General features: G+C 43.6%; 1 protein-coding gene across 32 annotated transcripts in view; it reads right to left on the minus strand.

Annotated features, from left to right (window-relative positions):
• NCOR1 (nuclear receptor corepressor 1) overlaps positions 1–15,640 on the minus strand; it is a 1,832,391-nt gene that overhangs the window by 1,778,806 nt on the left and 37,945 nt on the right. The window contains exon 1 of one of the 32 annotated variants that reach the window (XM_085649272.1): positions 13,659–13,789. The exons of the other annotated variants lie outside the window; for them this stretch is intronic. The gene's annotated coding sequence lies outside the window, so the exon portion shown is untranslated. Of the gene's footprint in view, positions 1–13,658; positions 13,790–15,640 lie in introns of those variants that run through there. 32 annotated transcript variants of the gene reach the window in all.

A 15,640-nucleotide genomic window follows, 5' to 3' on the forward strand; every position in this document is an offset into this window, starting at 1 on the left:
TATTGGCATTTCCGTGTTGAGTGACCTCCAGCGCCGGGGAGTCTTGAAGTCCTTCCAGGAATTAAGGTCAGAGTACGGCCTGCACTTCTCTCAGTTCCTAAAGTATGCGCAAATACGCCACGCTTGGCAGGCAGAAGAGGCGCTGTCGGACCCCTTGCCGGAATATGCTCCGCTGGAGGGCTGCCTACTACAGGACCAGGTTCAGGCCAAGCTAGTTTCCTTGACTTATAAAACCCTGCTTAACATGCCGGACGGACTGGTGAAACTGAAGAGTGTGTGGGAATCGAATCTAGGGGAGATGGACACGCTTGATTGGGAAACTGCCCTGATGCACCCTAGGAAAGTGGCAATAAAATCTCGACTCCGACTCATCCAATTCAAGATCCTCCACAGAGTCTACTATGATCGACTCCGCCTATACCGGATGGGGCGGGCCACCGACCCTAGCTGTTTGCGGTGTGGACATGCAGAGGGCAACTTTTACCACACCATCTGAGAGTGTGGGGTCATCCAAAGTTACTGGGCCAGGATAATGAGAGAACTCGGGGAAATACTTGAAGTGTCCCTACCCCTGGAGCCCAAATTAGTTTTACTGGGGATAACGAACGATATAGATCTGACTCGACCCCATCTCCTCTTCCTGACATTAGCATTAGTGGTGGCCAAGAGGGATGTGGCACGGGAATGGGGAGCCCCGAACCCCACGAAGTCTGACGAATGGAGGAGGGGGATGGACATATATATGGCGGCTGAAAGAGTTACTTACAAAGCATGGGGCTGCCCGAAGAAATTTTCCAGAGTGTCGGGGAAATGGCGACGTTATTATGGCCTGGATGGGGGGCTCTGAGGGGGTAGAGAGGGTTATTCTGGCAGCCTTATTGCATATGGGAGGGACTTGCATGCAGCTAATTTCCTACATGGATGGTGGGTTCTTCTATATCAATGCATTGATATGATTTGCGCTAGGCTGGGGGAGGTGGGCGGCGGGTGGTGGTGGGGTAGAAGGTGGTGGACGATTCAATGTGACATGCTTATTATGTTTTGTGTTGGAAATGCAAATAAAAATAATTATAACTTTAAAAAAAAAAAAAAACATTCCAATGCAGCCTTCACCTGAAGGTTCTAAGATGGAACCAAAGGGACAGGGAAGGAAGGGGAGGAGGACTGTACCAAATAGATTATAACAGGTTTCCCATATATCTATGGTTGATAGTTAATATGAACTATGATAGCTGTAAAGTGTGTGGTATATGGTCAATGTTGCTCTTAATGAGCGTTTTCAACGCCGAAGGGAGTTCCATCTGTGAAGGCACTAATAATAGCTGTTATTTTCCTGAGCTATTTTGTACGTACTGTCAGGCCTCAAATACCATAGTAATTTATAGAACAGTCTGTGGAAAAACGAAGGTTGGATGATGTCATGAGTCAAGCCACTTGAGAGGTCATAAATGATACCATAGAACAGGTCATGCCTAATGTCATGTGTCATAGTTAGTGCTGCTAATTATAACTATTGAATTAGTGTGTTTATTAGTTCAAAATGTTAGTGTTGTCACTAAGAAATTCAACCAATTCTAACGTGACTTAAAACTTTCTTATTTTCAGTAAATTTCTAAAGTCTATTCTTTTTTTAAAGGAAAACAAATCTTTATTACACCCAACTAGAACGTTATTTTAACCTTGTTTTTTTCAACAAATTTCTAGGTTTTTATTTTCAAGTAAATTATATTTTGTGATTGCATCTATGATAGAGTAACTAAATCTATCCTGTGTGCAGACATTTTGAAAGGGAATGGCTTTTTTTTTTTTTTAATCGCAATTGAACTGGAAAGGGTGCATAGTTAGCAAAATGTTTCTTTAAAAAATGACGTTCAAGTATAACAGAGTAATACAACAATGTGTGTGTTGAGATTGTCCATCTCTTCAGTTCTTCTAGAAATCTGTAAATCTATTTTAAGGTGTTTCGTTACATTCACGAGAGGTTTGGGAGCTTCTAAAGAGCATTGAATTATACATTTTTGGTTTAATTATTGTATAGAGTTCTTTACCATCGAGTTCAGTTATTGTTTAATGGTTATCTATAAAAAGGGAATCATTCAGATAACTTAATTCTCACCAGACGCTTGCGGGAGTCGAACTTGCAATCCCCTGCTCTGACTCAGAGGGGGCGGAACTAAAAATAAAATAGTATTTTCTTGTAATTCTGAACAAAGTAAGACATTAGAGATGTTGGCTAACTTGGAAAAATTGATTATGAATCATTCCATTAAATAGATAAAGCAATTTTTTTTTTTTAATATCTTGAGAGACAAGTCTTTTGAGAGGTCCGGGAGAGGAAACACATCCGAAGGAAGAATTGTGATTGGTTCATATGGCCATCTTTATTTACAAAAGGTAGATTCAATCCTTTTATTTTATGTGCCTATTGGAGTTAGCGGTGGGTAGACCTTTATGCCTCTTTGTTCTGGCATAGAAAATGGTCTTCAAATTCTGGAGAGCAGCCAGGTGCTGTTGCAGCTCAGCCTGCCAAAGAGTTTTTGGTATGGCAATTTTTTGGCAAGAGGCCAGGTGGCAAAAACGTCTCTGCAATGTAGGTCCTCTACAAACTTTGCAAGAAGGCGTTTAGTTGAGTGAGTAGAAACAAAACAGTAGGAGTATCACAGGCATGTGGAGGCACCTCAGGTCTATGCATCCACAAAAGGCTTCCATCTAATTTTGCCTTGGAGACACTGTGCGCCTGCCCAGCTACACAGTGTTTAAGCAGATACTAACTGTGCTTATCTTAACGCACTTTTTGCTGCTTATGCAAGCAGATAATTTTTGCATCGGAGACAAGCAGGCCTGCATAGGACAAGTGTGTCCAAGATCACAAATGTCCCCCTTGGCAGTATTTTTTTTCCTTCAGTTATTTTTTTCACATTTCTCTGCTGTTTCTAAGGAGGTTATGTTTCACGCCCTCCCCTCCAAAATGCATATTTTAGTTCAACACATTTTCAAAATGTTAAAAAACAAAAAGTAAAAATAAGTTAGAATTTTTTTTGGGGTGTAGTTAAAAATTTCAACAAAAACTGATCTTTTTCAAGTTACCCTATGTTGTTTTTAGTAGCGTTCTCTTTTTGCCTTAAAAAAAATAAAAAAAACTCAAGAGTTTGCAAGAAGGTCGCGAGAGCCAGTTAGAGAATACCTCGCGTCCAGTCCGAGGGGCAGCTCTGCCTGCTTTACTATCACGAGACTGCACTTTTATTTTTATGGAGTTTACATTTACACTGAATATATCCTGATGTAATTCATATAACTTATATACATCAGAATACTAAGTGTGTGTATAGTTTAATGAAATGCAATTCATTATGTAATTGTTGGGAAAAATAAATTAGAGTTATTTAAAATAAAACAAACATGTTTTATGTCCATGAAACCAGAACTGGTACATAGCACACAGATACTCATTTGTTTTAAGTCCATTTGTTATTATTTAAAAAAAAAAGTCAATTATATAGTCGTTATCCTTGGTAGGCTACATAACAATGAAGATTAACTTAAATGTTTTTGTGCCTTTCTAAATGTACATACATGTTACTAAATATAGTTTCTTCTAGAACTTTGGTTCCAGAAATAAGAGATGGGAGTTTAGAAGTTAATAGGGTAAGCTTTGCTTTACTGTAAGACGTGTCATTACATTCAGTCTGCCATATTAATTTTTAAGGTACGCAGTGTAGAGGCCAGAATCGATTCGACTCTCCATGGTGAAAAATCATACCAACTCAAGTGGACTTTTTAAAATACTTTAGACAAGCAAGTCCATTAAAGTGGCAAGCACAAGAAACAGAGAATTGGGCTAACATAAATAGGTAAAAACTGAATTTAAGCAAATGAGCAGCATCTTATTGTGCATTACAGTCAATTCAATCTCATAACATAAGATCTTTAAAAAAAAAAAAAAAAAAAAGACGAGCTACTGCCATAGACCTTTAACAGTGAAGTTGTGCCAAATGTTGAGATTGAGCTTGGGCCTTGCTACGTACCAAAAGTTCTAACTACCACCTAAGATGTGTGTTTATTAGTTTAACCTTATCTGTTTACATTTTTAACTGAGCAACTGTATACGGTTTAAAACTTCTGAGATTAAAATTAATAGCATTTTATTACAATTGGTGCATTTGCAAGCGAATGTTATTACTAAAGTGCAGAGTTATACAATTCCAGGTAATAAGGGTATTAAAATACTAGATGTTCACTACGGATACATTGAAGATTATATAACACGACGACTCTAAACTATGAATTCCTAAGCCGGCAGGTTAAAAATCAGAGAGTGACATCAAATTCCAGTAAGAAACTCAAATAAACCCATATAAAAGTGTCGGCCTTCACCTACTAGCCTGCCCTTTTGTTCACAAGTTGGCTAGAATTTTGCAGGTGACAACTATAGAAGGACTAAAGGAGTGATCGAAACAGCCAATGTTAAACAGCACTCATGAGACCACAGGGCTACATCACATTGGCCGCTGACCTTCAGCTTGGACAAGGAGAGGGGTACCGACGGATAGAGCGGGGCCTCAGTACATCGAGCAGTTGCCGGGTGAGGTGAGGCATACTTCCACATAATGTTGGGAACACTCTGACATCCCTTAAGCAACTGGACAAATCAATGACTGTTTGATTTTGGTAGGGTATTGTCACGGTGATGTTCTTGTCAAAGTATTTTTGTAAACACACATTTCTGCAGTAGCATTTCACCATACATGGTCCTGACGAAAGCCAGGTAACTGTACCTTTTGGCAGAAACATGTCGACCTCTATTGCTAGAAGATAGTTATTTTTCCAAACTATCAGTTTTTCACTTGCTTTTAAATCTTGGCACCTTTTGACACCGAATAAAAGTTGGGTGGTGTTATCAGGTAGCCATTTTTATTACACTTCTCTTCTGCACTGCATTTCACACCTTTTTCAGTACCACTATGCTTTGAGACTTTTTCTCTGGAAGACTGCAAACTCATTGCATATACACAGTGATGGTTCCCCTGAAATAGGGTGCACTGCAATGAGTTGATCCACCTTACTCCCAGATGATTATGTTCTGCCAAAGCGGTGGGCTGATGGGATTTGTCTCAACTTAGTGGGCTGAATCTGTCTTTTTCTCTTTGGCTCCCAGTTTCTTTACATATTGACTGGCTCTCTCCTCTTTTGTCGTTTGTGCTGACCTACTAAGCCTAGGAAAAAGCCATACAGTAAACAAGGTTTTACATTTATGCCCCTTTAAGCAGTCCAATCATTTATACTGACGCTTTAAATGTGATAGTCACCTCTATCTGGCTCCAACAGGCCACCTATCGACTACAAGTTGCATGGTCGAACTGTTCACACAAGGGCCTTTTTTTTACTAAAATTGAAGGTTTAAGGCAGATAGGACTATGGCTGAGTTCCTTAGTGTTTTATTCGCTCTATCCGGGAATATTCAAAGACTGGCAATTACTTGCAATATTGTATGGGTCCCTTATTTAATCAAAAAACGTAGAAGAAGCCTTCTGTGTTCGTCAAATAATACGGGACATATACAGAGCAAGTGTGATAATGACTCCTGGGACAGGCCACAAAAATGGCACGTGTTAATGACAGATTGACACACCAGGGGGACAGGAGATCAAGTGATGAAAAATAGCACATCCATAGTTGACAAAATGTAACTTTTTAATACACAGAGAATGGTTCAGTAATGTATTTTTGGAGCACTCTTTGAGCTTCGCTCTCAATGACCAAATCAGCATGCTTTCTTTTTCCAAAAGTTTGGTCAGTTGCGAAGGATGACATATATACGTCTGTGTTTAGGGCCGCTTTAAACTGTTGGCGAGACATTTAAATTACACAGAGCTGCTGCACCTTTTAGCTCCACGGCATTGGTGAGGGCGTTCAACCAACCAACATTTGGAGGTTTGGGGCTATTTGCGAGTGTGGCTTCTAACCAGATGAGTTTTTTCAAACAGCCTTTTTAAGTAGCTCACGCTGAGTGCATGTACTTCAAGAGACTGGCTCTCTGTATAAGTTTATTGTTCATCTTGAATTCCATCCTGGGATCTGTGACGGTGAGGTATTATGCAGGAGCTTAAACAGTGACCTGAAGATGGCACTCTGGCATTGATAACATTTCCGGAAAAAAAAAAAAAAAACAAGCTTCCCCGGAAATGCTTCTGTGCATTACGTCAAAGTCAGGAGAAGTGTAGCATTTACTATTTTTAACAGTGGTTCGAGAGAACGCTGATTTATGCTCTTGTATATTTAATATTTTTTGCACAGCGAATTGTAACGATGCAGATTTTAATTAATTAAGATGTGTTAATTGGCCTCCCTTGTCATCCAGCCAGTCCCCTTCACATTTGTTTGATATAGTCAGACAGTTATTTAGAAACTAAGCACGTTTTTCTGCCAAATATCAAAATATTTTTTTTCTAAGTTCATTGGCATTCCATTTGCGCTGCAATTATTGTGTAAAACGCGTATCAATCTTTGTAGCCCCATCAGTGTTTGGCTTAGAAGAACGTCATCTGCAGGAAGGAGAGAAGTGGTATGTTAGTTCGCCAGTTTTGGTGTGTGGCTGACTACGAAGTTTAATGCAGGTATAAACAAGAGTGTTCGTTTTCTTAAAAAATAGATATCTGACCAGCTTTAAAGTTGGGGATATCAGTATTGATTTTGCTACCATCAGCTCTACATCTTTGTAGCATGAGAATAAAATATTTTGAACCGTCTCTTACAACTAATGTAGACAAACATTCTGATGTGCAGTCTGGACAGGAGTTGTTTTGTATAGCTTCCACAGAACGTTTTTCGAAGGCTACCGACTTGAAATCTGGTACTGTAAGGTACACAAATTGATCCGATTGAATGTCTGTACTGCCTGAATAAGGACAATTGCTGCCATTAATAGTTTGCTGTAAAGAAGTCATAAATTACAATTCCGTCATTTTCCAACACATTTAGCACTTCCTGAAGTAGGGAGGGACTGGTTGCTACTTTCACCTCTCTCAGGTGACGTTAGCTTAGTAAGGTATCTGGGTAGCGACAGGCTTCTCCTTTGAGACCTCTCTCAAAATGACGGGTGCGTAGTAGGGAGGAACGGGTCTCTCCTGCAAGAACTCCCTCTCAGATGGCGAGTGTGGGTGTATTAGGGTGCACAGGAAGCAACTAGCCTCTCCTTTGAGACCTCTTTCTCAAATGACAAGTGCGTAGTAGTGAGTGGGAAGGAACAGGACTCTCCAATCATCACACCTCTTTCAAATGTGGGGTGTGAGCAGTAGGGTGTGTGGATGGCCAGGCCTCTCCATTGAGACCTCTCTCTTAGATGATAGGTGTGCATAGCAGGGTGTATGGGGAGCAACTGCCTCTCCTTTGAGACCTCTCTCTCAGATGATGGGTGTGCATAGTTAGCTGTGGGGAGAGACTTGCCTCTCCTTTCAGACCCTTCTCTCAGATGAGGTGTGTGCGTAGTAGCGTGCAGAGAGTGACTGGCCTCTTTCTTTTTCAACTAAAAACGGTTTCATTCCATGAGCCAGGAAAAAGGTGCTTCCGTCAATGGGTTGTTTTTTTACCACTGTGCCTGCCGCTATCTTTATAGATGTACGCCAACATTGACTCCATACACTCTCAACGTTAACTTTCTATTTTAATACAGCTTGCAGCAGTGACTTTGTGTATGACTTTTTTTTCCCGTTAACAGAATACGAACCAACATAATGGCTAGGATGCAAACATTTCACCATTGAGGCATAGAGGTACTGATTTCCCTACTGATAGAAAATATTGTTCTGCATGCGTTTCTTTGTCACAGCTCTGATTTTCTTGCCAAGTCGACTGGAGTGGATGCTCGTTAACAGTCAGTGCATGGCCATTCACTGTGCCCATTTTCTGCCGATGGTATTCTTTGGGTTTGCTCACAACTCCGCTTTATATCAGTTGATAGAGTGCCTCATTATCCATTTCAGACTGTTTTGGGTGCACATGACCCACGTGTACACAGAGTAGTACCGAGCGGTACATATTGCAACAATGTATTGGCGGAATGCCAGTTATTCTTGACATGTATCTTACGACAGAGGCTTTCCATCGTTCTTCGTATGACCACTGGTTTTATTCTTCACATCAGTTCTCACATTAGCGCTGTGACTTTTTAAAATTAATATTGATAAATACTCCACGTCTCATTAAGCGCAATACTAGGACAGGAACAGAACGACCAGTATTAGGTTTTATGGTTGAATCTCTTCCCATTATTAATTTATTGTTTTATTCTTATTCTTGGAGGACAGAATAACATAGTGGAAGCCCACCAAGAGATCGTTTTAATTCCCATTTTTGCTATTGCTCTCTATATCATCACCCACACCTCTGACTCACATAGGGTTTTATATCTAGAAAAGCTCCTCTTCCTATTATCAGGAGTTGTAGCCAACACCACTTCAGGGTGTTGAGGTACGGGAAGAGACTCTATAATGAAGCATGCCATCAAGTATGGGGGAGGGGGGGAAATGAGGGTTCTCGTCCTATGAAAATTCACTTTCAACAGGTCAGACTTAGTACTGTCCTACACGGAGTGACAAGAATCATGGCAGTGTACAGACCAGCATATTTTGTGGCTTGGATTGATATCTATAAATACCCCTTGGCCCTTTGTGTGTTTTGTGACTTACTGCAGGGCTACTGGAGTTATGCGGCAGGAGACCAACAAATTATGCAGCAGAAGTTTCTAAATTATGTGGTAAGAAAAATGCTAATTATATGGAATAATGCAGCAAATTTTGTGATATTACTTCATTATTTAAACATTTTTAGACAGTCATTTTCTGGACAGATTACTACTAGCAGTTCAACACTCAAATACAGCAAAAGACAACAGAAAAAGATGGCCAGTGAATCTTTGCACAAGGGCCGTCAACTGAACAGCAGCATGTGTCACTCTGCTTTTACTAACTGGAGTTAGAAACACATTTTTGTTAAAATCTGCAGCAGTTGATGCAGGTGTGTGTTAAATTTGGCAAATGCCCAATAATGTGACCAACACTTCAGCATCACAATATTCAGGTGACCCTGACTGACCAGAAGAGAAGCTTCGAACACTGCCCCTCCCCCGTTGTCGCCCGCAGTTACTATCTTTAGTACTTCATAGCTAAGCATCAAAAGCATAGCCCAATATTAATGTGAAATCAAAAGGGCATTGGGTAGTAACTTGCAACGTAAGTGGTCTCTAATGCTTTACAGTTGCACTGCCCAGAATACACACGCTTAACCCTTTTTAGCTCGAGCCTAGCGCAGCGCAGCACGCATGCGCTGCTCTAGGAGATCACCTATAGAAATCGGTCTGCACTTTTCCTCACACTCGTGCGTGTGGCAGCATCCACCTTGCAGGAGCAAGCAGTGGCGCACAGGGGCCATCTGTTTCTAATTAGCGTGGCCACACGCACTGGTTTTCTTCTCCAGTCTTCGGCGTCTGCTGTTTCCCTTCTGGGTTCCCGTCGTGTGAGTTTGACTCTTTTTTAACAAGTTCTTTTGTTACTAGCCTATATTTTCATCTAAGCAGTGACCATTGCGAAATGAATAGTCATGCAAAACAGGACGGAGCGAAGATTTACAGTTGGCATTGTGGCTAGAGTATTTGCGGCATTGTGTTTAACGTTGACGTATTGTGTGTTGCTTGGAGTAGCCGCTCAGATCTCGGCTGCAGGGCCTGCTGTTTTCTCTTATTTTTATTTTTATTTTTTTAAAATGGGGCCACCCATCGTTTCAAAAGATATGCAATTACTGAGCAAAGCCTTCTCGTGTCAAAAGCCCTCCAGCAGGTCTCCCTTACCCCACTGTTCCCTCTACAAACATGAAACAAACAGCAGGGAAGGGAGGCTTTTTCAGAACCAGCTAGCTCTAGCTCTCTTGGTCTTGTTTCCAAAAGTGGCTTGTTCAGGCGTATGTCACAATGTCCGAGGAGCGTGCAGCGAGTAAAGAATATGCTGCAGCTTGTTCTGGCTGTGGATGCAATGCTAGCAAAAAAATAAACGTTCTTTTGGCCAACAGCCTTTTGCTATCACCGGGGTTTTAAGTTGGGCGGATTCTGCTAGTACTCAGCATGGACTGTAATACAAATCAGACATTGAAACAGGCACCTGATTGGCCCTCTATTCTTGGCTTTCCAGATTCTTCTTTTTTATCAAGTGATGTGAATATAACATGTCGCTATGTAGCAGTGGGCTGTTGTGGCGGTGACAAAAGTTCCCAGCATCGCTGCAAGCTCACAGATTGCTCTGGGGCATGCCCGGACTCATTGTGGTCCCTGCAGGCTGGCAAAACTCTGGCATAGGGACGCTTAGAGGTACAGAAGGGCTAGGCAGTGTATTTTGATACTACCACCTTGCCTGGTGTCTTGACGGTGTTCTGTGATGCAAAGAGCGTTTTTGTTTTTAGTTCTAGCCTTGAGACAGATTTGGCTAATTGTGTTGCCAGTTTTTTTGTTTTCCCCAAAAATCAGAACAAGAATGAACATATATGCGAAGCGTAGCGGACCGAGGACATGCCCGGGGGTGCAATTCTCAGATTCTTCGGTGCTTGCCCCTGCCTTTGACGGTGAGCTGCCCGGACGCCGCCCCTAGCTCGCCCTGATCCTTGCGGGCTGCTCCCGGATTTTCGCGGGAGCTGGTCCGTGGCGGGGACGACTGTTGCCCGTGACCACGCAACGGCTGAATTTGTGCCTGCCCCCGGACCCCTGTCTTCAGCGACGTGGACCTCGAGGCGCTTGTCCCTGGGTCCCGGCCCCAATACGAGTCGGGCCTTCCCGGCGGCCATCTTGTTGCGATGCAGCCTACCATCCTGTCCACTGGGTCGCAGCAGGATTGGGAGTGTGTGACTTTTGGGAGTGTGGCGGAGCGATCGCAGAGAGCGGTGCTGGGGTACGGCGACCTCCTAGAGGCCCTTGGTGCCCTTCATTTCTCCTTGGCGCGTGGCGCCGGGGTCTTGGGGAGTAAGCTCGATGGTGTGACATCAGCGTTGGGACAGTGGCGGCATGCTGGTCCACAGGTACACAGGGGCTTCCCACACTGCACACAGGAGGATAATGTCGCGGCCACCCCTGCGATTAGTGCACAGCCGGACACTCCGGACAGTATGCTACCGTGTGATCGGCTAACTGAGGGTTTGATCTGTTCCGGAGGTATTGGACCTGAGTGGAAGGTGGTGGCCTTGTCCCGTGCACGGCCTCCGGCGACCCAGGGACAATTCCAGCAACGTTTGTCTACTTTGGCTGATTCAGCCTTCCTGGACCTTGTGTGCGGTGCAGATCCTGGGGCAGCACTGGGAAAGACGTCCCTCCATGATGTGGACTGTGTTGGTACTCAGAGACTTCCACCCCACCTGTGTGCGTCGCTTCCCGGTTGTTTTTGGACACTCCTTTACCTTGGAACATCGGACATGGTGCTGGGTCGAGGGGTAGGCATGGGCAGAATTGCAAAGAGTGGTCAAGGATGAGGCTGATCCTTCGGGGGTGGTCATCTAGTAGACGGGCGGACTCATGGTTGCGTACTCTCATGGTTATTAGCATAGTTGGTGCATAATGCTCCCCATCCCCCCTTTTTTGATATGGTCGATTTGGTGCTGCTTATTGTTTGCTGTGGGGAGACTTCACCGTGCGGGAGGGAGAAGCCGGGGGTATGTTTTGAAGGCCCTCCTCCAGTTTACTATACTTTCTCCACCCCCCCCGTCTGGTGGGGTTCTTTCTTACTCCTTTTTCCCTGTTTCTTCTATATTTCGGGTCTAGTTCCAGGGCGACAGGCACACTGCTGGGGGGGGGGGGGCCATACTCATTTGCAGAGGTGCAGGGTGGGGGGTTGGGGGAGGGGACTCTTTAGTCTTTATCTCTTTTTCCATGGCCTCCTTTTTCTTCTCCGCTTCTTCTTGTTTTTTCTTTTCTGGGATCAGCGCGGTACACCTCCTTTGTTGTGAATCGTCGCCTCTTCATGTGTGCCACAGTTTCCGGGGTGTTCTCTGGGCGTTAGGTACGGGGGCCTGCAGGCGCAACTGTTTTTGATATTCTTCCCCATCCGGAATTTCCCGTGTCTGCGCCATTGACCCAATAGATTGCTGCTTATTGCTTACGTCTGTTATTCTTGCCCCTTATCGCTGTTGGGAAATTGTTTGGCACCTGATCCTACTGTCTTGTTTCATTATAAAATGAAAAACCCTTTTTCTCCTGGTGTCCTACCTGCGCGGCTCACTGGCCGGACTATATTGGAATGAAGATTCTGCTCTCCGAGGTGCCGCCTGTGTTCACATTTGCTCTTATTGCTCTGATTGCTTAGCGGCCGGCCCCGGGGGGTTGTAGGCCCATACTTGTTAATGATTGAAATGTCAATAAAGGTTTTTCAAAAAAAAAAAAAAAAAAAAAAAAGAATGAACATATATATAGATAAGTACGTGAAGGTCTACTGAAACAAGCATTGGCATAGTCAATCGGTCTTGCTTTTGGGACCTTATAAGTATTTAGTTATGCAGCAAGATATCCTTGGTGCAACATCAACTGTTGCATGGCTAAACACTTATAAGGTCCCAAAGGCGAGACCTATTGGTTATGCCAATGCTTGTTAAGGTTGGTCAGGGTCCCTTCCCTGAATGGAGTGAAAGGAGAGGCTGTACTTCACTAATGTGCGAGAGATCCACAATAGCCGAGTGAGGAACAGATTGAGAGAATGCTGCCATATCTTTATATTTGACCTGCTGCAGCTTTGATTACTTAGGAGGCAAATTCCTTCCTTTTTGTTTCCTCTGAATCTTTAGAAGCTTATTTTGGCAGATTCTGATGTATGCCAATGAATACACACACTTATAGCAATTGTTAAGAACACTTTGTGCTCCTTAACAAAACTCTGCATGTAAGACGCAAAACAAGCCAGACAGTTATGATGCACACCCGTGACTTTGCTGATTCTTTAACACGCACCATACATAAAAGTATGGAAGTGTCCAACAATCCAGGATTAACACAAAGATCATCAAGCAAAAGAATCCAACTGTGAGAAGGGCGGGTCTCCCCTCCCATTTGCCCAAATGAAGGGCAAAAGGGCCGTGAAAAAACAATGAGGAACTACCCCAGCTGGTAGGACGAGCAGAGTGCGGCCAATCGGATTTTTGTTTGTATTCAGGCTCCCTTGAACCGGTGGGGCTGACGAGCCCATGGATCAGCACCTGCGCGCCATGAGTGGTACTTTACCTGAGAATACTTTTTTGGCAGCCTACGCAGCAACCCTACACATATACCTACTCCCTGCTGGTGAGAGGCAACTACCTCGAAACACGTGTCCAGGGATGGCTAACGCAACACTTACTTTCACTTAAAACTTTGGCACAGGCGTATTCGCCGACGCTACTTCATGGACCACAATGCCTTGGGGTAACACGCTGGTAGGACGAGCAGAGTGCGGCCAATCGGATTTTTTTTTGTATTCAGGCTCCTTTGAGCCGGTGGGGCTGACGAGCCCATGGATCAGCACCTGCGCGCCATGAGTGGTACTTTACCTGAATACTTTTTGGGCAGCCTACGCAGCAACCCTACACATATACCTACTCCCTGCTGACGAGAGGCAACTACCTCGAAACACGTGTCCAGGGATGGCTAGCGCGACACTTACTTTCACTTGAAACTTTGGCACAGGCGTATTCGCCGACGCTACTTCATGGACCACAATGCCTTGGGGTAACACGCTGGTAGGACGAGCAGAGTGCGGCCAATCGGATTTAGGAACTACCCCATCTCCTCACACTGGACAAATGTGAAATACAGAATAAAGAGGACCATCAATTAAAAGTAATAAGTATATGGAGAAGACAGCATAGAGCTTGCAAATTCGCATTTCAAGAGCCGTAAGAAGGCTACGGAGCTCATTCCTTATTTAATGCAGATTAACCACAAACCCAGATCAAGGAAGAGTGTATCCAGTATTGTGGACCCTTCCAGGGTCCATTATAGTTTCATGAGTGCACTTTATAAATTCTGTACTATCATTCAAGGCCCAGAGGGTTCATTGGCACATTAATAACATACTCCCCAAATTTGTGGGGGGGGAGGAAAGAGGACGGTGGGGGGGGGGGGGGGGGTATTGGGGAGTACTATGGGGTCCTGCCTTCTCTATTAAGAGTGCATACTCGCATGTCAGTGAATATAGACTGCTCTATAGTGGCCCTTGTGCCTGATCAGTCATGAAATAGAGGATAATACATGCCTGGCTAGTCTCATGACTTGTTTGGTCTATTATACAAACATGAGCTTCACGTTCTGCGTCCTAAGAAACTTTCTCAACAACAGAGCTACATTTGCACATTGGCAGGTTTATGATGGGTACATCTAATTGGTGGTGTTCAATCTGACCGAATCTCAGCATTAATGGCAATGATTTGTTAAAACAGAGTGGTGTAAAAACGTTTTGTGAGCTTCCTATAGCTTTCCGTGTCAATAGTGAAAGAAAGTAGTAAGGCTGTAGGGTGAACACAAAGATGGCAGACAAATCAAGTATTGTGTGTATGTGGCGCTTTAGAGGGCCCTCTAAGAGGGACAAGAGAAGCCAGGTATTATTGCTTGTGCATGATGTAAAAGAGGAAGCCTGGAGGGAGGTAGGGAAAATTAGGATTTGTTTTGGGGGGTTGGGATAAGAAGAGGAGCGCCCTTGGAGAAAATATGATATTGTTGTTACAGGTGAGCAGACAAAGTATTGTCTGAAGGAGAGGAGATAAATAGTCATAAGGGAACCAGGAGGAAACCGCAGATTGTTGCTGGGAGGACACAATTACACTGGAGGAAGGAGAAACGTTGTCAAAAATACACACATCAATGCCGGTCTGTATGTGCTGGACTCAAACAGCAGTACATGTATTGGGTTTTTTTCAGCGCTTTATATGGCAAGCAGACAAGAACATATCCGCTAAATGTCAACATTCTGCACACACTTGTGAATCATACATATTCTACATTCTGTAGCTCCCACTGCGGACAACTGCGTTCATCGGCTGGTCAATCTCCTTGATGCAACATCTCCTGTAACTAAAATTGAACTTGAAGTACTTTGGTCATTTCATCATATATTTAACTGGAGAAAAAAAACATAACTGTCTGGAGAGCTGTTCTTTCAAGTTTAAAATACTGTAGCAGTTATTGTGGAGTATACAGTTGTTTACAACTGATGCCCAAGCTCCCGTATTGGTTTACGGCAAATGGCTGAAAAAGTTATGCATTTTAAGCACTTGACTCTAAAGAGGTAGCAATGTCACGGCTTAGTCTAGGAGGTGGCTGGGGTGGGAAACAGTAGACAGCATGACACAGTAAACACCACACACAAAACTCAATGCAAGTCAGAAATTATTTCTTAGATTAACAGATTATAAGCCCTCTACACTAGAAGTTCATCGCTTGGTCCCAAGTCTCTGGTGTAGCAGTTGCAAATTACAGCAAGGGGGTAAGGGGGAGGGTGTTGCCAGATCCACACATCTCCAGAATTATGTACTCCTTTGACACATCCTTGAAGCTGGCCTTGCTCTTTTGGCTAAGAGCCTCTCACTACCCCTTACACTGTGCAGTTCCACTGCAGGGCTCGAAAAATGTACTTGACCGCTCGCAAAT

Source organism: Triturus cristatus, chromosome 3_2 (genome assembly GCF_964204655.1).
Source record: "Triturus cristatus chromosome 3_2, aTriCri1.1, whole genome shotgun sequence".
In the NCBI taxonomy this organism is placed as follows: Eukaryota; Metazoa; Chordata; class Amphibia; order Caudata; family Salamandridae; genus Triturus; species Triturus cristatus.